Raw genomic sequence first — 21684 nt, 5'->3', positions numbered from 1 at the left:
GCCTGGTGGGAAGGATACCTTCTATTCAGCGTATTTTCTTTTGTAGTGTTTGATTTTTATAGTGTGTGCTTGATTATCTACCCAATAAGGACAAATAAATTTTAATATATAAACATACACATAAAGAAGTCAGAGTAAAGGGAAAGTAAGGGTCTTATGCTAAGAGAGAGGCATGGGGATGGTAGTGCAGTCCATTAGGTCCTATGCAGTTATTTAAAGAAGACTGTATATTGAGCTCTCAAGTTATATTAGCCAAAGGTTCCAAGAGATTCACTTGACTTACAAGATACAAACCATCATCAGTAGTGAGAAACAGCCTTTCCTGGCACTGTGGTTTGAGGCATTTTCCTCTTAAATGGGATATTGTGTGATATGGTGAATGTTTTCAATAGAACCTCTACAGTCATACTGTAATGCAGTATCTCAAATGGGGGTCCTTGGATATATTTTGAAGAGAAGTTTCTTTGAGAAGACTCCAATAGTTTTTAAAATTTCAGTAACCTGAACTATAAGCATATGAATGACTGCCCCGCTTGTAACTGAGTATTGCCACACAATTTCAGTTCCCATGTTTGTGTGTGTGTTTAGGATCATTGGTTATCTATGTCTTTATTTGTAAGTAAGTAGTTTGTGGGACCAGTCAGTGGAAGGCCAAGTAGTGCTGGGCACACTGGGCAACTTGTTTGCAGTTGTTTGAATGGGAAAGTGATGGGAGAATTAGTATTATATGATGTATGTGTTTAGGCATGCCAAGCTTCAAAAAAAACACACTGTTGGGGGTTTCCCTGGTGGCGCAGTGGTTAAGAGTCCGCCTGCCGATGCAGGGGACATGGGTTCGTGCCCCGGTCTGGGAAGATCCCACATGCCGCAGAGCGGCTGGGCCCGTGAGCCATGGCCACTGAGCGTGCGCGTCCGGAGCCTGTGCTCCGCAACGGGAGAGGCCACAACAGTGAGAGGCCCACGTACCGCAAAAACAAAAAAAAAACAAAAAAAACACACTGTTGTAGTAGGTGATGCAATAGCCGTGTTGTGACTGGTGATTTAATTTCAGCATTAAATCTGTTGTTATCTATTAATATTGTTAATTTGAATCTTACTGGTTTTATATTTTTATATGTTTGTTTTGGTTTTATAGTTGTATAATAGCACAGTGTTATGTTTATATTTATTCATTAATAAAAATTTTTAAATTAACATTGAAGGTGTGTTAAAAATTTTGTTTCCTTTAAAATGTAATTTGTATCTCTGAAATTTGAGAAATCCTGCAGTAGTGATTACAGCTTTGCTTATTCTAAGCTGAGTCCACAGATGCCCAAATAAGAGGCAGTTTTCTACTCATCATTTCTCATAATTGATTTTGTTGAATTAGGAAAAAACTTTGAAATCATGAGTACAGTTGCTGATTAATGACACATCCAACTTACTTTGAAAATAAAGAAGGCTGAAGACAGCGGTGGTTCCTTGAATAGGTGGTGACTCCATCTCTGTTTACATGGAGCAACTGCAGGCAGGACTGAGATGGTTATCAGGAAAGGGTTCACCTGCTCTAACGCACAAATGAATGGATAGACCAGACTCCAACCTGCTCAGTTGAAGAGAGCATGACTTGAATGAGTTTAGTCTGAAAAAAATGTCGAAGTTGAAGTACCTGGTTATTCATTTTAGCTATAGAAAGATATCACTAATCTGCCTAATTTCAAAGAGCATAGTTTTCTGCTGAGTCCTCTAATAAGGACAACTCTTTTGGAAAAGGTTACTCTAGAAAACAGAATTGTACTATTTTAAAAAATTGTTGGATATTAACTTCCTGCTCAAAATGATTTTGATTTTATTTATTTTTTAGTATTTTAAAATATATTTATTTATTTATTTGGTTGTGCCGGGTCTTAGTTGCATCATGTGAGATCTAGTTTCCTGACCAGGGATTGAATCTGGGACCCCTGCATTGGGAACGTGGAGTCTTAGCCACTGGACCACCAGGGAAGTCCCTCATTTTGATTTTAAAGTTGTTGATCTGAAGCCATTTTTTCTGTTAGTAGCTTAGAAGAATCACTTTTCTGTTAAGGTAATTGTTCTTGACATCAAAATAATATTTATCAGCATAGAAGAGATAACTACTTTCTCTTTTACATTTCAAATAATAGTAGTAGAATTTTAAAAGAAGGGTGCAAGGTTTTATATTCTGTGCAGTGTTATCTGATCTGGCAGGAGTCTGTTGAATCCTACCATGTGATCTTAGGGCTGTAGACACCATTTATCAGATTAAGGAAGTTCCCCTCCATTCCTTGTTGCAAAGAGTTTTTAATGAGTGGATGTTGAATTATATCCCATGCTTCTTCTGCATCTATTGATATTCATATACTATTTCTTTAATCTGTCAGTATAATAAATTACATTAATCAACTTTCCATGAGAAAATGCTGTTTTATTCTTTTGAGCTCATTTTATATAATTTTTATTGTAAAATATACGTAACAGGACTTCCCTGGTGGCACAGTGGTTAAGAATCTGCCTGCCAATGCAGGGGACATGGGTTTGAGCCCTGCTCCAGGAAGATCCCACATGCCACGGAGCAACTAAGCCCGTGTGCCACAACTACTGAGCCTGCGCTCTAGAGCCCACGCGCTGCAACTACTGAGCCCGTGTGCCTAGAACCTGTGCTCCACAACAAGAGAAGCCACCACAATAAGAAGCCTGTGCACCACAACAGAGTAACCCCCATCACCACAACTAGAGAAAGCCTGCGTGCAGCAACAAAGATCCAGTACAGCCAAAAATGATGAATAAATGGATTTGCCTTAAAAAATAAATAAATAAATAAAATAATAAATAAATAAAAATTTAAAAATACATAACAGAATTTACCATTTTTACGATTTTTAAGCGTACAGTTCAGTGTACATTCATATTGATTGTTGTGATATCATCACCACCATCCATCTCCAGTACTTTTTCACCATCCCCAACTAGAACTCTTAAACAGGATGTTCCTGTTCCTACCTCCCTCTAGCCCCTGGCAACTACCTTTTGTTAATTAGAAAGGTAGCTTTTATTATTATTTTTATTTTTTATTATTATTATTTTTGGTGGTACGCGGGCCTCTCACTGTTGTGGCCTCTCCTGTTGCGGAGCACAGGCTCCGGACACACAGGCTCAGCGGCCATGGCTCACGGGCCCAGCCGCTCTGCGGCATGTGGGATCTTCCTGGACCGGGGCACGAACCCGCGTCCCCTGCATCAGCAGGTGGACTCTCAACCACTGCGCCACCAGGGAAGCCCAGAAAGGTAGCTTTTAAATGAAACACAATTTGGTCATGGTGTATACCATATCATCTTTTTATCTTATACATTGATGGCATCAGGTTACTAATATTTTGGTTGGAATTTCTTCAGTAACAGTTCAGACTATTTTCTAATTTCCATTGTGGTTTTATTCTTTGATCCGCAGGTTATTTATAAGTGTGTCTTTTAATTTTCAACTGTGAGGTTTTTTAATATTGGCTTATAGATTTAATTGCATTGTAGTTAAAGAATATGGCCTATATGATTTTAGTCCTTTGGAAATTAGTATTTATTTGCTGTTTGGCCAAGTATATTCTTTACTGAGATTACACATTGTTAATGTTAAATTGTTAACATTTTACCATAATTGCTTTATCTTTGTCACTATATCCATGTAGGTACACAGTTTTTCTGAATCATTTGAGAAGTAAATTGCAGACAGAAGGCTCTGTAACCTCTTAATCAGTATGTATATCCTCAAAACAAGGGTACTCTTCTGTTTAACCACAGCACACTCATTAATATCAGGAAATAAATATTGATATAATACTGCTAATTCACAGACCCACTCAGATTTTGCTGATCTTCCAGTTATGTTCTTTACAGTAAAAACAAACAAAAAACCCCAAAGATCACAAAAACCCAACTCCCCCCTCCAAAAACAAAAGCAGAAAATCCTCTTCCTTTCCCTCTTACATTTCTAATTCAGAGACCATCCAGGACCATACATTGCATTTAGTTTTCATGTCTCTTCAGTTAAAGTTAGTTCAGAAGTGTTTTGCACTTCCTAGTAAGTAAACATTATACATTTTGTGAGATGATACTTTGAGGCTATATGAATAGTTCATTTCTCATCAACTTTTTACCTACTAGTTTTAGCATCTATTGATGATTTGTGCCTGAGTCAGTTATTACTATAGTGGTTACCAGATGGTAAAATTTTAAAAATTTCATCATTCCTTCTGCGTTCATCATTTGGCATTTCACTGTAAGAAAAAGCTTTCTCTCCCCCTTTTTTCTTTGTATTTATTTATGTATTTATTTATTTATATATTTGCCTTGCTGTGCGGCATGCAGGATGTTAGTTCCCTGACCAGGGATTGAACCCGTGGCCCCTGCAGTGGAAGTGCGGAGCCTGTTTTTGACTGCGTTGGGTCTTCACTGCTGCACACGGGCTTTCTCTAGTTGCAGCGAGTTGGGGCTACTCTTCATTGAGGTGTGGTGGCTTCTTGTTGCGGTGGCTTCTCATTACGGAGCATGGGCTCTAGGCGCACGGGCTTCAGTAGTTGTGCCACGCAGGTTCAGTAGTTGTGGCTTGCGGGCTCTAGAGCTCAGCCTCAGTAGTGTGGCGCACGGGCTCAGTTGCTCCGCAGCATGTGGGATCTTCCCGGACCAGGGATTGAACCCATGTCCCCTGCACTGGCAGGCAGATTCTTAACCACTGCGCCACCTGGGAAGTCCCAAAGTTTGGAGTCTTAACCACTGGACCACCAAGTGGTCCCTTTTTTTCTTTTTAAAAATCATTTAAACATATTAGCATGAACTCCTGGATTCCTGTGTTATTCATTTATCATTTATTTTGATGCTTGAATTGTCCCAGATTTGGCCATAGGAACTCTTTCAAGCTGGCTCCTGTGCCCTTTTTTCATGTCCCCATCATTCTTTGATCACTTACTTTTCTTAACTTTTTTGCACAGTGAGATTTTTCATGCTCATCTTGTACTTTCACTGCCCCAGTTGTGGAATCAACCATTTCATCAAGGAACTCTGGTTCAGACCTTTTATTAGGGGCTATATTTAGAAAATAAGATCTGAATACCAGATATGTTCTTTTCTCCTGGGGTATCATTGCTCTTAGGCTCTATTAGAGGCCAGAGGTAGGATATTGTTTTAAAATGTACCTGGGATTTAATTTATAAGTACGACTGAGTGATGGCATGAAGAGGTCAGTGCCATTGAAGGAAGTTTATTACTCATAGTTTCTCAGACGCAGGAGGCACCATGCTATGCAGGGCCACATGGGAGAAGCACTAGGGTCAGTCAGGAGGCAGAAGGAATGAGGGGAAAATATGGATGAGGGCCTTTATCATCGTGGTGGTGGGAAGTTGTTAGGTGGAAATTTTCCCTATTGGGCAGGAAGTGAAACACAGATGCTGGGGTTTGTGGTTGGAGGGTTTGTAATAATTTATACATATACATACACATGTATACACAAAACATACACAAACATCGATGTATGCCTATAAATATTGAAATCCATGATTTCACTCTGATATGTTTAGTTCTGTTTCAGTACCACAGGATTTTTTCTAGTGTTTCCCCTTTCTGAATTTGTACCTCCTTTCTCTGACATTTAGAATCTAGCTTTCCATCTTTTTTACTCCAGCCCCATTGTGGGTAACAGTCCTGTGAGCATGAGGGCTATCTCATTGACCCCAGCCCCACTGAAAGTGCTGGCTGAGCACCCCCATCTAGTTCCATGAGTCACTTTTATATACAGAAAATTCTCACTTTGCATAGTTGCAATATGCATGAATTTCCAACATGGTTTAACTGAATGACACTGGTCCCCAAATAACAGTTAATATAACTAAATATAACTTGTGATCAGGAATAGCTTCTCCAAAAAATTTAAAATTTACTCTTACCCTGTAATAGCTGATTAATACCTCCCCTAGACAGTATTCAATTGAAGGTAGCCTTTTTTTACTTTTTAAAGGAAAATTACAGTCTCTGCATAGCTCTCAGCTTAACTTTACACAGCTCTGCATTTCCCTCTGTCAGTTCCTCTTGGAATGGTGGGTGGGTAGCAGAAGAGAGGATATGTACAAAAATGTATTTTTAGTTCTTTTGAACAGAGGGGTTGCTACAGCCATTGCTATTGATGACAGGAAGTATATTTATAGCTCCAGGGAAGTAGGGTCCTGGTTTAAGAAAACCTGGGAGGCTGTACTTAATATATTTCACTAAAGCTCATTTGCACTTCATAGGAAGTGAAGTCGAAATGAATGGACCTGTAACTTATCTTATGAAGTGTAGTTATTTTCATAAGTATATTCAGTCTGCTCCTGAATTTGGAAAAACCTTCAGTTTTGAAATTTCACAGTTGGTAGCACCTAAAACAAAGGACACCTGTAGAGTATATGGGGTGTGTGTGGACAGTTCAGATGGTGGCATGCAGTTGTACAGTTGAGGGGTTACCAAATACTGGTCCCAATTAGACGTTATTTATGAAGTTCTACTGGTAGAGCTTCTGTTGTGATTTTCTTTTAAAGTCTGAAATGAAAATAATTGTTTATGGGTCATAAGATAATCTCTGTAAAACCAATTTGGGGTTTTCCACTAGGCACCATATAACTTTCTCACAAGTTTGATTGGGACAGGACTTTTGCCATTGATTATCATGTGCAATGAACACATTAAACACAAGTTAAATTATTCTGAAGCCTTTTCTCTTTTTTTCCCCCACTCCTTTTCTTAATTGAGAGAAGCCAAGAGTTGGTTTCCAAGGATACATCTTCTCTCTTACACGGGTCTCAGATTGATGTAGTCATGGAAACCAGGCAGTAAACTCATTCTTGGCAGCGGCCACCACTGGTCTGATCCTTTCTTTTAAAGGCATAAGATTCTTTAATAATTCATTTTGGGAAGGTTGGGGCCAGATGATTCCAGGTCATCCCATAGGGGTGGTTGGGAATGTTGTTAAATAGATGTGATTGAGTTAAGTATTAAGAGCTTGCTAAACAAAACTGCAGTGATTTAACTAAAGATTTTATGCCTAATTTAAACAGGAATTTAAAATACAGAATTATTAATGTTTAGTTCTTTTTAAGAATATTTTAAAACATTCCTAAGTGTAATTTGAAGATTTTATTTTTTGTTTTTAACTTTATGAATTTAAAATGTTAAGAATTGTAGATACGTTGACCTTTGTTTAGCACAATGAAGGTTTTCAGCTGGCCCACTAAAGGCTATCCACTGATGAAATAAAAATATGAAATAATGTGCTCTTTAAAATATTTTTTGTGGATTCTGAAGCTGACTGCCTTGGTTCAAATTCCATCTTAGATATGTAACCTTGGGCAAGTTACTTAACCTCTCTGTGCCTCAGTTTCCTCTCTGCAAAATGGGGCATAATAACATCCACTTCATAGGGTTGTGGTGAGGAGTAAATGAGCTAAATTATGTAACACACCTAACTTACCAGGAGCATTCAGCAAATGTTGGTCATTCCATTTATACATAAGGAATAGAATTATTGATGAGGTTGTAAAGGCTGAAAAATAACTAAATTCAGAGAAGGTTTGTACTGAGTTCATTTATGAAAGACTTTTAAAGGAAGGAAGATATCTTTTTTAAAAAAAATTATTTTATTTTTGGCTGCATTGGGTCTTCATTGCTGCTCAAGGGCTTTCTCTGGTTGTGGCGAGCGCGGGCTACTCTTTGTTGCAGTGCGCGGGCTTCTCACTGTGGTGGTTTCTCTTGTTGCAGCATGGGCTCTAGGTGCGCAGGCTTCAGTAGCTGTGGCTCAAGGGCTCTAGAGTGCAGGCTCAGTAGTTGTGGTGCATGGACTTAGTTGTTCCGTGGCATGTGGGACCTTCCTGGACCAGGGATCAAACCTGTGGCCCCTGCATTGGCAGGCGGATTCTTAACCACTGTGCCACCAGGGAAGTCCCAAGATATCTTTTTAAAAATAAATTTATTTATTTTATTTAATTTATTTATCCTTGGCTGCTTTGGGTCTTCGTTGCTGCCCGTGGGCTTTCTCTAGTTGCGGCGAGTGGGGGCTACTCTTCGTTGAGGTGCGCGGGCTTCTTATTGTGGTGGCTTCTCTTGTTGCAGAGCACCGGCTCTAGGCATGCAGGCTGGGTAGTTGTGGCTCATGGGCTCTAGAGCACAGGCTCAGTACTTCTGGCACACGGGCTTAGTTGCTCCGCAGCATGTGGGATCTTCCCGGACCAGGGATCGAACCCCTGTCCCCTGCATTGGCAGGTGGATTCTTAACCACTGCGCCACCAGGGAAGCCCCCAAGATATCTTTTCTGACGTGTACTATTTTTTAGGTTAACAAGGGTGGTGGAGGATTTAGAATCTCCTCCCTATCCCAAATGAATAAACCATCTGTTACTTTTCCCTTTTAAAGATTTAGTATTGGGTTTACATAACTTAGCAAGATATTTGTCAATTTGGGAAACAGTAATCGTTTGATGGATTGCTACATACTAGGCAGGTACTTAGATTTCAAAGGTTAATGAGGCACATCCTGTTTTGGAGGGGGTATGAATGGAGAAGGGTAAAGAAGTGAGAATGACCTATTCTTTCAAAACTTAATTCTTTATAAATTGTGTTAAACGCTATATTAGCAGAATTTTAAATTTAAAAAAATGATACGGTGATAGCACAAATTAACTTAATAAGAAATATGCAAAACTAATATGAAAAAACTAAAGCTTTACTGAAGGATTTTTTAAAAGATATAAATAAATTCAATATTTATATTCTGTTCCTCAATGTGAGAGACTTAAATATTATAAAGATATTATATAGATGTCAGTGCTCCTCAAGTTATTCTACAGATTTAATGCAAATTGTTTGTAAACCCTGTGATGTGAGCCTTTTCGAGATCTTGACAAATCACATACACAGTTCATTTGGAAGAGTAAATGCAGTAGTTGAAAAATTTTGAAAAACTTAGAAGAAGAACAATAACTGGAGGTCAGTAGAAGTGGGGAGGGTATGTGACACTTGACCCTCCAGATAGTACCGTATACCAGGAAGTTAAAGGTGTTTAAGACAGTTTGGCGTTTGTGTTAGAATAGAAAAAAACAAGTATTTAGAGCAGAATAGTAAGTTCAGAAACAGACCTGGATATGTGGGGAATTTAGAATGTGAAAAAAATAACATAAAAATCACAGAGAGGACTTCCCTGGTAGCACAGTGGTTGAGAATCCACCTGCCAATGCAGGGGACATGGGTTCCAGCCCTGGTCTGGGAGGATCCCACATGTGGTGGAGCAAGTAAGCCTGTACGCCACAACTACTGAGCCTGCGCTCTAGAGCCTGTGAACCACAACTACTGAGCCCTCGCGCCACAACTACTGAAACTCACATGCCTAGAGCCTATGCTCCGCAACAAGAGAAGCCACTGCGATGAGAGGCCCGTGCACCGCAATGAAGAGTAGCCCCTGCTCACTGCAACTAGAGAAAGCCTGCATGCAGCAGCGAAGACCCAACGCAGCCAAAAATAAATAAATAAATAAATTTATTAAAAAAAAAAATCCGGGAGAAAAGGATGGAGTAGTCAATAAATGGTCCTGCCACAGTAGGCTGTTTTGGGGGAAAATACATAAAGATTACTAATTTAGACTATGCTCAAATAATCACGAGATTACAGAGTATGGTTAACCAGATTACTGAATTAACCACACTTTTTTTTTTTGGCCGTGCCTTGCGGCATGCAGGATCTTAATTCCCCAACCCTGGGGATTGAACCCGTGCTGCCTGTAGTGGAAGTGTTGAGTCCTAACCACTGGACCGCCAGGGAATTCCAAACCACACTTTGCATTCTTTAGGATGTACTGAATGATTCTTAAGATGATCTGAACACTGATGGCTGACAGACTACTCTCTAGTATACCTTGCCTTCTGTAATCACTAGTTGAATTTATACTTTCAGGAGTCATTATGTTCTAAACCTGCTTTTATGCCAGTTATACTTACTGTAATTTTGTAACCTAATTATATATTATTTAAACCAAGGAAATATGTAAAAATAGTTGTTTTTAAGTTAAGTTGAAGATCCTGGAAGGATTGGATAAATATAAGTCCCTCCCTTCCAGATTACTTTCTTAGTAGTTTTGGGCATGAACACTTTAAAAGATTAAGGGAAAGAAACCATAAAAATCTTATTAAAGGTTCTGTGCTCATTTGTCTCACAATTGTCTAAGTTTTTGTTCCACGCTAAAGAAATTGAAATTTGAAATCATCAATATGTATTATGGATATGATGATCTATGCAAGAAACATTAATTAGCATATCTGTACTTAAAGAAGATGACTTGGTATTCTACCAAAATATTGGCAGATGAATGTACATGTATTTTTTAAGTAAAAATCAAATATTTAAGTTACATACATTTATATATTTTTTGATTACCTGATTTACTGTATTTTTTCATGTAACCAGCCAGGCCGGGGTAAAAGTTTTTACCATTGTGTTGGGTAAAAGTTTTTACCATTCCCTGGAGGAAGTAAGAGGTGATGCTTTTATGTGCTTAGGCTAAAGAAAACCCTTTCTCCAAAGCAAGGTAATTAGACAATTTCTGTAAAGGGCCAAAGAGTATGTATTTTAGACTTCGCAGTCCAAAAAGCAAAATTGAGGCTCTTATGTAGGTACTTTATAACAAGAAAGAAAACACATTTCCACAAATTTATTATTGATGAAATTCAAATATGATAATAGTAATAATAATTATTCTTATTACTGAGTACAACTTTTTGTAATCCAAGTATACTAATGAGAAAAATGGACTTCTTTTTTAGGTGATGCATTTTGCTTAATTGGGGTTCAGAGTTACTGTTTCCTGTCATCAAAATTGATTGCAAATGTTCATCTGTTAATGCTGATCTGTAATGAGATTTTACATATTTCGTCTTTGGAAATATCTTCACACAGATGTACAGCCAAATATTGGTTTCAGCCCACAAGCATATGATTTTAATTGAACATATTAATCAATTGGGAAACATTTATAGAATTACATTAGATTTTTCTCTTAGTATTTGCCTTTTAGCATATCATTACATTGTAGATTAATTACTTCCTGTTAAAGGTTAGGTGTAAGTGCCATAATTGCACTGTTAAATAGATTTTGAAAGATGGAAATTTTCTCTGCACTTGCATTGAAGTCCTAAAAATGCTTCCAGAATTATAGTTTGAGCTAAAAATATATATCCACTGCAAATTTGTTTGAGAATTGAGATCTCACTTTTTGTTTTAACTTTTGACAGCAGCTTGACATTATTAGCTTTTGTGTAAATGAATTAACTGCAGTTTAAGTTTCACATGTAAGTCCAGTTCTGCCCTATAATGTTAGGTTGAATTTATTAAATAGTATAAAATCTTCAGCAAAAGCTAAGTTTCATTTGTGATCATAGTGATAATAGTGACTGAAAAACGGTCTTATTGTTCTGAAACTTCAATCTCAGCCCTGAGCTTTAAAAAATATATATTACAGTAAAACTTTACAGCTGCTAAGCCATCAAACTTGCGTGGGCAGGCAAGACAGGTTATTCTGCTTCTGCTGCTGACAGTGATTTAGCCCATGACAGTGAATGAAGTTCACCATTGACACTATTGGTTCAGTACCATGATAAATTCAAATATTTTCCACAGTACCTGCTGATGAAAAATAATAAACAACCACCTTATATCTTCACAAGCTTTGTAAGTTCCAACTAAGCCTTTTTCTACTCCATATATATTTTTACAAACATCATCAATTATAACTCATCTTAGCAGATTCTACTTCAGGTTGTTCTAAATTAGTATTTTCTCAGCTTCTGGCCACACAGACTATTCATAGAAGCTACTTCTTCAAATACTTTAAACTTGGCATTGACTCCTTGAGTAAACAACAGCAACTGAGAAGTATTAGTAACATCTAACTCATCAAGGGACAGGGGAATCAACTTGAAATCATTTGCCTTTAAAAAAAAATAGATTATTAATTTTGTTCCCATTGTCCTCAACTTCTGGAGCAGCTGGTTTTGCTGAAAGGCTAATAATAGTCTTAAGTTTATTTTTTCTGAATACATTTCTTGAGCTCCTGAAGTCAAGCATTAGTTTATTTAATTTTAATTTTTGGCCACCCCACATGGCTTGTGGGATCTTAGTTCTCTGACCAGGTATCGAACCCAGGCCCTCAGCAGTAGAAGTACAGAGTCCTAACCAGTGGACCACCAGGGAACTCTCAGCATGATTTTATCAGCTCACAATTGGCAAATTACTTTCCTTGCTTGGCTAACAAATGAGCTTCTTGGAAACTTACTTTGGTTGCAGCCTTATTTTTTTTTCTTCTCTCCTTCTCTTTCTTCCTTCCAGAAATTCTGCTGTGATGAGATATTCCACTTCAAATTTTCTACTTTTTCTGACCATTGCTTTCCTGTGAATTGGGAATATTGAGATGACTACTTAGTCTGGTAATGTTGATGTATATTGAATTTTTCTAGCACAGCTGTAGTGTCATTGCATAATAAACACAATGCTTTCCCATCTGACTTGATAACAAAATAATCCACACTCTCCACTGTGCCTTAAAAGCATGACAAAGTCCACTTTTCTCTTTTCTTGTTTTGACTTGATGGCTATGCACTGGTAAAAAAAAAAAAGATCACAGTATGCCAATATGCATGTGTAGCACTCAAAACGCTGTTGACTTGCAACTTCATCACTGCATTGTATGGTACACTGAGCAGCAGTGCAAAGCTCTGTGAGTACCACATATACAAGGAGCCACTCGATTCTGCCATTGTAATGTTAAAGCCAGCAATACATAGCCAATACATCAATGAATGAGTACCACTGTGATATTATTTGTGGACACTGGAGTTTGAATTTCATATAATTTTTGTTTCATGAAATATTCTTTTTATTTTTTCCAACCATAAAAAATGTAAAATTGTTTCTTAGCTTGCAGGTCTTACTAAAATCAGATGATTTGCTCACCTCTATTTAGGGTAGAGCATTACACAAGGCCAGAATCAAGAAGGAAAAGATTGCATAAAATTTGACTGCTTAAAAAGATAATATAAACAAAACTAAAATATTAACTGCAAATTGGGGAAAAATATTTGCAGCCATATGTCAGGAAAAGGTTAATATCATCCTAATATGAGAGAGTACCTACAGATAAGAAACAGACCAATATCCTGTTAGAAAAATGGGCAAAGACAATTCACCAAATAAATACAAATGTCAGTAACTGTATGAACTATTGATCCAATACTGAACCAGGAAAGGCAAATGGAAACATGGGAGGCTTTCACTTCATAAACTTGAGTATTGCTTGAGACTTTTACAGCAAGCAAACACTACATTTATCAGTGTTTAGAAACCAAAAAAAGTTTTCTTGTAATTTTTGAATTGCTGCTTGTTTTTCTGGTACCTAAGTTTTCTGTATTCCTGAACAGAGGTAGAAGAGGGTGAGTCCTGTCCCTTTCCTGCTTCTGCTGTACTATACATGTTCGTTCGGTTCAGAAGCCAGAGCATGTGGAGTTGAGGCCCCAGAAAATTCCCCCACCCCAGTCTTTTGTATCATCTCGGGTGTTTTACTGGGAAAGCATGATGAGCATTGCTTGCATTTGATACCTGTTGACCTTGAAGTCTAGAGTTTGATTTTTCAAATGAAGCTAGAACTTTGCTGGTTCCATTAAGCATTTTATAAATAACTTTGATGTTAAGAGTTTTGAATTGCTTTTTATTTCCATTTTTGTTGTTTTAAATAGTTCTTAATAGAAGCAAGAGGGTGGAGAGAATTTTTAAACCAACTCTTGTTTAAAATAGTTCTAATTTTGATAGGATTCTATATTTTCCTAGATTTGTTAAATATTTCTAAAGATGTTTGGCATAGGTATTAACACTTCGTGGGCCTGTTGTATACAAACTAGTTTTCTGGTTTTTTTTTTCTTTTTCTAGTTATGAATTAAGTCAGTCATGAGCAATAACTGAACCTGGAAGGTGTGTGACTGCTACTGCATTTGCTCAAAGCATTAGGTTAGCAAGGTGAATCACAAGGGATGAGAATTCTACTTTGCATTTCTTTTCAAATCAGGAGTTGTAGAATTTGATGTGTATGAAGCATGTTGTGTTATTCTTTTCCTATTTTCTATGTAGATGATTTCATTATAGGGACTTTGACTTTTAGATCTTGGTTTAAAACTCTGATTGACTAAGTGACGATTAAGTATATTTCATGTGGAAAAGGAATAATATGCTTGTCCTGAAATAAGCTGATCTGATCAGGAGGAACCTTATCCTAAGCACGGAAGGAAATAAACTTGTAACACCAATTACATACAGTGTAGCAGCTTTGATTGGGGGAAGATGAGTATGAGAGAGAGTAAGTAAAAGTAAAGTATAAATTATAAGAAGTTTGAGAGAAAGTGACTTTGTGATCTAACTTTGTGAGAGACAGAAGTGGGAATATTGGACAGGCATGTACATGTCCGTAGATTTTTAGGAAGGCATACTTCAAAAAGGTAGAGAAGACATGGGTATGAATCAGTAGGAATGGTATACCAAAAGGAACGTCAGTTTAGAAAAAAACAAAAACTACTCTCAAACTAAAGATAGGTGGTTGCTTCTAATAGCCATTCAGACTTGAATAAGAAATTAGAAGACAAGGACTTCCCTGGTGGCGCAGTGGTTGAGAATCCGCCTGCTGATGCAGGGGATACCGGTTCGTGCCCCGGTCCGGGAAGATCCCACATGCCGCGGAGCGGCTGGGCCCGTGAGCCATGGCTGCTGAGCCTGTGCGTCCGGAGCCTGTGCTCCGCAACGGGAGAGGCCACAACAGTGAGAGGCCCGCGTACCACCAAAAAAAAAAAAAAAAAAAAAAAAAAATTAGAAGACAAGAGTACTGAAAAATATACAGGGTATGTTAGTCTATCAGCAAATATAGAAAAAGTAAAGTAACTTCTCTTAAAATCTAATTAGTATTAGACTAATTTTTTATGAAAAAGCTTTTAAATCTTTTATGGCTTTTACTGCTATTCTCTCGAACTGCACTGTCCAATATGATAGTCATCAGCCACGTGTGCTAGTGTATTGGGTAGTGCTATGTAGAACATTTCCAGCATCACAGAAATTTCTATTGGGGAGTGCTTCAAGAATGAGATACATTATTAGAAAAGCTAGTAAAAAGTAAGTTGGGGTATAAGGATACTTTTCTGTCCAGAAATTTTGCTAAGGAAGAATTAGATTTTTATAATACTGAGACATTGGTGTGTTCTTTATTGTTGTACTTGCATTTTGTCCTTTATTTTGAAATAATTTTGAATTTACAGATAAGTTGCAATAATAGTACAGAGAACCTTTTCCTTTCCTTAACCATTTGTGAGTAAGATGATGACTTGATGCCCCATCAGCCCTTAATACTTAAGTGTGTATTTCCTACAGACAGGGATATTCTCCTATATAACCTCAATATACCCATGTAATCAGGACCTTAATATTGATACAGTAGTACCAGCTAATCCTTAGATTTCACTGATATCAGATATACATAGATATCATTTGTCCTGATAAAAATATTGTATAGCAGGAGAATCCAGTTCAGAATCACATATCACATTTAGTTGTCATGTCTGTCTTTGACTTGATCATCTTGATACTTTTTTTTTTTTTTTAACATCTTTATTGGAGTATAATTGTTTTACAATAGTGTGTTAGTTTTCCCTCTACAACAAACTAAATCAGTTATACATACACACATGCTCCCACATCTCCTCCCTCTTGCATCACCCTCTCTCCCACCCTCCCTATCCCACCCCCCCAGGCGGTCACACAGCACAGAGGTGATCTCCCTGTGCTATGCAGCAGCTTCCCACCAGCTAATCTTGATACTTTTGAAGAGTATAGGCTAGTTATTTTGAGGAATATTCCTCAATTTGGGCCTGAATGTTTCTTCATGGTTTGATTCAGAATATGCATTTTGTCAGGAATACCACATAAAGGGTGCTGTATTTTTATTCTAATCTTATTCACAATTTCCATTGTGTCCTATTTCTCGTAATGTTAGCCTTGTTGACTTGATACTAAGGTGGTGTCTACCAGTTTTCTCTACTGTAAATTTATTCACTTTTCCCTTTGTAGTTAATAAGTGTTTTGTGAGGAGGAGGTACTTTGAGACCATGTAAATTATCTCATTTCTTGTCAACCTTTCACCCACTGGTTTTAGCATCTATTGATAATTTTTGGCAGGATTATTACTATGATGGTTGCCAAATGACAGTTTTCTAATTTTATTATTCCTTCCATATTCATCAGTGGACATTCCATTGTAACAAAAAGCTTTCTTTTCTTCCATTCATTTATTAAATTGATACGGACTTATTGATTCCTATTTTATTTAGTGAGTTATTATCTATTAATATAATTTGTTACTCTGAGCCTGAATTTGTCCCACATTTGGCCAGTGGAAACCCTTCAAGTTGGCTCCTATATCCTTTTGACATGTCCTATCATTCTTTAATCACTTCCCTTTTTACCTTCTAGCACAACAAGATGTTCCAATCTTTCGTATTATACTTTTCCTCCCTCAGCCCTAAAATCAAGTCATTTCAACAAGCCCTGGTTCCTTTTATTGAAGAGCATGTTTAAAAAGCAGGTCTATGGGACTTCCCTGGTGGTGCAGTGGTTAAGAATCTGCTTGCCAGTGCAGGGGACATGGGTTCAATCCCTGGTCTGGGAAGATCCCATATGCTGCGGAGCAGCTAAGCCCGTGTGCCACAACTACTGAGCCTGAGCTCTAGAGCCTGCGAGCCACAACTACTGAAGCCCGCCTGCCTAGAGCCTGTGCTCTGCAACAAGGGAAGCCACTGCAATGAGAAGCCTGTGCACTGCAATGGAGAGTAGCCCCCACTGACCTCAACTGGAAAAAGCCCGTGTGCATCAATGAAGACCCAACAAAGCCAAAAATAAATAAATTGATTAATTTTAAAGAAAAAGAAAAAAACAGGTCTGGGCTTCCCTGGTGGCGCAGTGGTTGAGAATCCGCCTGCCAGTGCAGGGGACACAGGTTCGAGCCCTGGTCTGGGAAGATCCCACATGCCACGGAGCAACTAAGCCCGTGACGAATAGTAGCCCCCACTCGCCGCAACCAGGGAAAGCCCGCCCACAGCAACGAAGACCCAACATAGCCAAAAATAAATAAATTTTGAAAAAAAGCAGGTCTGGGAATTCCCTGGTGGTCCAGTGGTTAGGATTTCGAGCTTCCATTGCAGGGAGCATGAGTTTGATCCCTGGTCAGGGAACTAAGATCCCACAAGCTGCACAGCACAGCCAGAAAAAGCAGGTCTGGATGCTAGGTATGATTGTTCTACTGAGACATTGCTGCTTGTAAAGCCTCTGGACAGAGCTAGGGAATATACATATACATACACAAAATATACTCTTACATATGCATCCATATCTATATTTTCTCTCTGTATATATATATGTATATATAAAATGCTATGAGTTCACATTGGAACCTCCAATTCTAGGCTAACACCTCAGAGTTCATTTTATTTTCTCCCTTTTTTTGTACTTGAAACACCCTTCTCTGACAGAAAATTTTGCTCGTATTATTCTTATATATTTATTTAATTGCTCAGACCCCTTTTTAAAATAAACTTATTTATTTTATATATATATTTTTTATTTTTGGCTGTGTTGGGTCTTCGTTGCTGTGCGCAGGCTTTCTCTGTTTCTGGTGAGCGGGGGCTACTCTGATGCAGTGCTCAGCCTTCTCATTGCAGTGGCTTCTCTTGCTGTGGAGCACGGGCTCTAGGCGCACAGGCTTTAGTAGTTGCGGCACGCGGGCTTAGTAGTTGTGGCTTGCGGGCTCTAGAGCGCGGGCTCAATAGTTGCTGAGTAGGCTCACATGGGCTTAGTTGCTCTGAGGCATGTGGGATCTTCCCGGACCAGGGCTGGAACCCATATCCCCTGCATTGGCAGGCAGATTCTTAACCCCTGTGCCACTAGGGAAGTCCCTACTCAGACCCTCCCTTTAATGTACCCAGTCTTTCTTTCCTTCTGAGACCAGGTGGATGCCAGCCTTGCTCAGCACCACCTAATGAGTTTTAGACTTAGTTATTCAAGAAGGAAGGAAGTGCAGTGTATCAAAATTATTTGTAGATTTATCTACTTGCTAAAATTTATTTGTGACCCCAGAATCAGTACTTGCACTTTCACGGTTGTTTGGGGACATGTGCAGAGGGGTGAAAAATTTGCATCATCCAACACGTATATTCCCAGCTAAAGTCAAACAAGGTGACTCTCTGCCTTCTTGTTTCAGCTGTCATACTGTCAACAAGTGTCCTTTTTTAGTCTATTTAGTACTATGTTCTTTTACATTTTTGTGCTTTTATTGGTAATTGGCCTCCAAGTGTGCTGTGTAGTATTCCTAAGTTTCAAGAAGGCTGTGATGTGCCTTATGGGGAAAATACATGTTTTAGGTAAACCTCATTCAGTCATATCTTACAGCACTGTTGGCTGTAAATTCAATGTTAATGAATCAACATCCAGAAAAAGCAAAGGGAAATTTGCTGATCTATACATGAAAGTACTAAGGTAACATGTATAGTGCATGTGAATCTATGGAAAAGAGGGGAAAGTGGGTAAATTTGTGGATTTGTGAGGTGATAAACATGAAAAAGGCATAGTGGACAGCACTGTTATAAGGCTGAAGGCCAAAGAAGTTTACAGTTACATTATCCAGGACAAAGAAAATATTAAACCCTTCTTGGCTAGTGCTGGCTGGTTTACATTTCTAAAGGTGATACTGTGTGAAAAATGGTAAACTTGCAGGCAGTGCAGGTTCTACAGATCAGGAACCTTCAGAAAAAAATTTCTAAATACCTGCTAAGTGTCATTCAGGGAAATGGTTATGTGGAAAAATAGGTTTTCAATTCTGAGATTGGTTTGTTTTATAAAGACATTGATGAATGAACTTATATCAACACAAATGGCATTTTGGTTGACAAAATGTTGTGACCATGATAACATAACCCTGTATTTCTCCTTAGGAGCAGCAGTTCAGTATTTGCTAATTCAGTGTTCCTGGCAACTTTACAGAACATAACTACCACGAATAGCAAGCATTGGCTGTAGTTTTACTGTGTGTGTTTTTTTAAAGAAAACAGTTGATTTTTTAAAATAATTAATTAATTATTTATTTTTTGGTCTGCGTTGGGTCTTCGTTACTGCGCGTGGGCTTTCTCTAGTTGTGGTGAGTGGAGGCTGCTCTTCATTGAGGTGCACGGGCTTCTCATTGCAGTGGCTTCTCTTGTTGTGGAGCACGGGCTCTAGGTGCACCGGCTTCAGAAGTTGCGTGCAGGCTCAGCAGTTGTGGCTTGCAGGCTCTAGAGCATAGGCTAAGTAGTTGTGGCGCATGGGCTTAGTTGCTGCGTGGCATGTGGGATCTTCCCGGACCAGGGCTCAAATCTGTGTCCCCTGCGTTGGCAGGCAGATCCTTAACCACAGCGCCACCAGGGAAGACCCCAAACAGTTGATTTTTATTCTCTGTATAGAAGTAGCATCATTTATTATCTTTAGTCTTAGAATCACTTGTGAAAAACCTTGTTAAAAAATCAAAGTCTTAGCTTTTCTCCCAGTTTGTGATTAGTCCCATCCTTCCTCTCTACACACACATTTGAGAATCTCAAAGTAAAGATTTCACTGTTCATGGCATACATGTGAAGAGGTATCACAGGCAGAAAAAGAGGTATCTCAAATTCAGTTGGTGTAAAAACCTCACTTGTGCAGACCGTACCACCTTAATTGGTTTTGCTTGCGTAGCTAAATTCTTAGTCATACTTTAAATTACACGGACTTTGCTAAAAATTGAGGCAAAATCCACATAACATAAAATTAACCATTTTAAAGTATACAATTCATTGGCATTCAGTATTTCACAATGCTGTGCAACCAAGACCTCTGTCTAGTTCCAAAACATTATCAGCCCAGAAGGAAACCTTGTATCCATTAGGTACTCACTCCCCATTCCTCCCTATCCCCGGCAACCAACCACTAATCTGCTTTCTGTCTTTATGGATTTACATATTCCATTTCGTATACATGAAATTATACAGTATGTGACCTGTTTTCTGACTTCTTTCATTTAGCATAACATTTTCAAGGTCCTTCCATGTTGGAGCATGTATCAGTACTTTATTCCTTTTTTTTTAAACAATAATGTCTATCATTTATTTAGAATTTATATGGAATTTACAGAGGTTTAATAGCTTGCTTCAGATTACCAATGGTTAAATGGCAGAGCAAGAAATGGCAGAGCAAGAATTCAGCCCTGTTCTTCTGAATCTGCATAAATTACTTTACCATAAATAATGCCATTATTATATTGGGAGAAAAACTCTTATTCAAATTTTGGTTGGCAAATTTTAGGTATTTAATTTTGTTCTTTAGACATAAAATGCTCTAATTCAAGTGGTAGTTTGCTAGCTTTACACTGTATTGAGACTACTGTTAGTATATCCTCTAAAAACTAAACATTTCCTTTTGCTGCCCTTTAGAGGTTATAAAAAACAAAGGTTTGTTTTTGCTTTATAAAAACTAAAATTCCAGAATGAATGTAATCATTTATATGCAACTCAACTGTATCAACTGACATATGGTCGTTGTATTCTTTCGAATATTGCACTGGAAGATTGATCACCAACTGTCACCTACATGAACTGTTTTGATGAAATCAAGATGGTCATATATAAGAGTTTGGTTGCTTTCAGCATTTAGAAAACTAAAGTATTCTAGTAACCAGTAAATCAGATAGATTTTTCATACATCACACAGGTAAATATGCATTCCAGTAAGCTATCCCATTTTATTCTAAGGGTAAATACATCTTATTTCTTTATCCTGTGTCTTGAAGTTTGTGCTGTCATCTATGTATTGGGTTGGCCAAAAAGTTTGTTTGGGTTTCCCATAAGATGGTATGGAAAAACCCGAATGAACTTTTTTGCCAATCCAATATATATCTATCTATTTATTCTTTATATTTATCTATCATCTATCTATATTACTTAGAATATTTAGAATATCAGTCAGAGAAAATAACATAAAATTCAACTAACTCATTTAGTAACAAAGGCACTTTTTTGGCTAACTAGCTGAAAAATTTAGAGCTAGAGAATAAATACTTTGTCTGATGGTATCTTTAAGGCTGCATATCCATTTGTTTATGATGCTTTCAGCTTTTTCTCACTATGTTGGTTTCATCCTTATTTTTCCTCACAGTACTTTATTACTTTTTAAGGCTGAATAATATTTTGGTGTATTTGTATACCACATTTTGTTTATCCATCCATCTAGCAATGGACATTTAGGTTGTTTTCACCTTTGGGCTATTGTGAATGATGCTGCTGTGAACGTTTGTGTACAAAATTTTGTTCGAATACCTGTTTTCAATTTTTTTGGATATATACCTAGTTGTGGAATTGCTAGGTCATATAGTAATTCTCTGTTTAACATTTTGAGGAACCACCAATATGTTTTCCACAGTGGCCACATCATCTTACGTTACCACCAGCAATGTACAAGGTGTCTCAGTGAAGTGGATCTCATTGTGGTTCTTACTTGCATTTCCATAACAACTAAAGATGAACATTTTTCCATGTGCTTGCTGG

The 21684-nt window shown here is 37.9% G+C and overlaps 1 protein-coding gene across 7 annotated transcripts in view; it reads left to right on the top strand.

Annotated features, from left to right (window-relative positions):
* PTPRA (protein tyrosine phosphatase receptor type A) overlaps positions 1–21684 on the top strand; it is a 183093-nt gene that overhangs the window by 17519 nt on the left and 143890 nt on the right. For 4 of the 7 annotated variants that reach the window (XM_067011888.1, XM_059037684.2, XM_059037688.2 and 1 more), the window contains exon 2: positions 12383–12480. The exons of the other annotated variants lie outside the window; for them this stretch is intronic. The gene's annotated coding sequence lies outside the window, so the exon portion shown is untranslated. The remainder of the gene's footprint in view (positions 1–12382; positions 12481–21684) is intronic. 7 annotated transcript variants of the gene reach the window in all.

This window comes from Kogia breviceps, chromosome 14 (genome assembly GCF_026419965.1).
Source record: "Kogia breviceps isolate mKogBre1 chromosome 14, mKogBre1 haplotype 1, whole genome shotgun sequence".
In the NCBI taxonomy this organism is placed as follows: Eukaryota; Metazoa; Chordata; class Mammalia; order Artiodactyla; family Physeteridae; genus Kogia; species Kogia breviceps.
Note: the sequence above shows the minus strand (reverse complement) of the source record. Positions and strands in the feature narration are given on the sequence as shown.